A 1625-nucleotide genomic window follows, 5' to 3' on the forward strand; every position below is an offset into this window, starting at 1 on the left:
TCTGAATGGTAATTTCACTCGAATTTGTCAAGATTCTGGCGAATAAACGAACTATACATTAAAAAGCATGTAAGCATTTTTTATTTTATTTTAATCGATAGAATTCGTACGTGTTCATATATTTAATTTTTGTAGACCAACTTTAGATTTCTCTGACAATTGATGTTTCTTAATTATAATAGGAAGTTGCCAAAGTTATTAATTAATTACTCGCGAAAAACTGTTACATGAATGGCCGGTTCGGGTCAAGTGGCAAGCGGCAATTCACGGTTCGGCACATACAGAAAGTAGGTCACTCCCCTACCCCTTTCCATTTTCTTATTACTCGCGGGAGATTGGAAGTCACTGCTGTGATTGCTTACAGATATAATTTAAGTCACATTACTAATTTTCTATATTTTTTGTGGAATTAAAATGTTTCCAATCGAGAGATGCAGAAATGTAACTTATCGCGACAGTGACATACAGCAAATGTAATTTTTTAACATTTGTAATCCACAGTCGTTTGCTGAACATTTTTCACGATAAAATTTAATAAAAAAACGAATGTAAACATTTTTATAAAATCGAAATAGATTTTTTTTTGAAAACTATTGCCTACATAGGTAAGAGTGTAAGAGTGAATCATGAAAAATCAATACCTGCTGTGACGAGGTGGGTTTTCACCCGTCACTTTCAAACAAAAAATTTAGAAATAAATTTAAAATTAGATTTTTTCTAAAAAATCTAGCTTCTTGCGCATCTATTCCAGAACGAAGGTCAATTTTAAAATGAGATTTTTTGGCAAAACAGGTTACTTTTACTTATATCTTTCGTTTTCTCTATTTTTTAAAATATGTATCCACTCAATCGTCATCAACGCGATAAAGAAGGAGGATCAGCTGCTAGTATCAATCGATGTCAATCGTAAAGGAAGGCCCATTTATCCTAAGGAAAGACGATTGTTATTATTCTAAAGGAAGGAAGTCAGGTTGAAAAGAAGGAAACAAACCCAATTTGAATTCTGAAAGTGTTCCGACCAGATCACTCCTTCGTCGCCGTCGCCTTCGAGGAGTTCGCACACGCAAGGAATTTCCATTTCCTACGGGGCTCATGTTAGTATTATTCTCTCAGCGAAATGTCACATATCTTCTGTTTATAGACATTCAATACATGATGTTGATAAGTGAACTTAATTAAAAACTACCCAGGCAAATATTGTGAAAATTTAGTTAAAGTTTAGTTAAATGAAAATTAATCGATTATCGAATAATTATTACTTTCTTCCGTTACGAGCTAGCTTTTTCATTCTCGTTCTGGCAGCCATCGTGAGAAACTGATTTCCATAAGCCCGGGCAGCAAACTAAAATTTTGTTTAATTAAGAGGAATTTTATCCTTGGATTTGACACTTGTGAAAGAAAAAAAGCTTAGTGATTTTATAGTTTAGGCAATTGTTTTGGTCTAAGATGTTCACCAATGTCATAAAATCTAAATTATTAGAACCGATTACTTCAGAACGCTTTTCCCGTCTTCGAAAGTGTTCATCATAGGCTTAATCATATCACATTCTCGTTTTTGTGAACTGCGTCTCCCGTAATTTCTTCTATTTCATGGTATTTACTGATTTTATTGTGTTTAACCGGGA

General features: G+C 33.5%; 1 long non-coding RNA gene across 1 annotated transcript; it reads right to left on the minus strand.

Annotated features, from left to right (window-relative positions):
* Positions 1-615: 615 nt before the first annotated feature.
* Positions 616-1383, minus strand: LOC117179039. Its single transcript, XR_004467851.1, has 3 exons — positions 1260-1383; positions 992-1131; positions 616-927 (listed from the first exon to the last, which is right to left on the minus strand). It is a non-coding gene; the product is annotated as an uncharacterized LOC117179039 (long non-coding RNA).
* Positions 1384-1625: the final 242 nt, after the last annotated feature.

Source organism: Belonocnema kinseyi, chromosome 8, assembly GCF_010883055.1.
Source record: "Belonocnema kinseyi isolate 2016_QV_RU_SX_M_011 chromosome 8, B_treatae_v1, whole genome shotgun sequence".
Taxonomy (NCBI): domain Eukaryota; kingdom Metazoa; phylum Arthropoda; class Insecta; order Hymenoptera; family Cynipidae; genus Belonocnema; species Belonocnema kinseyi.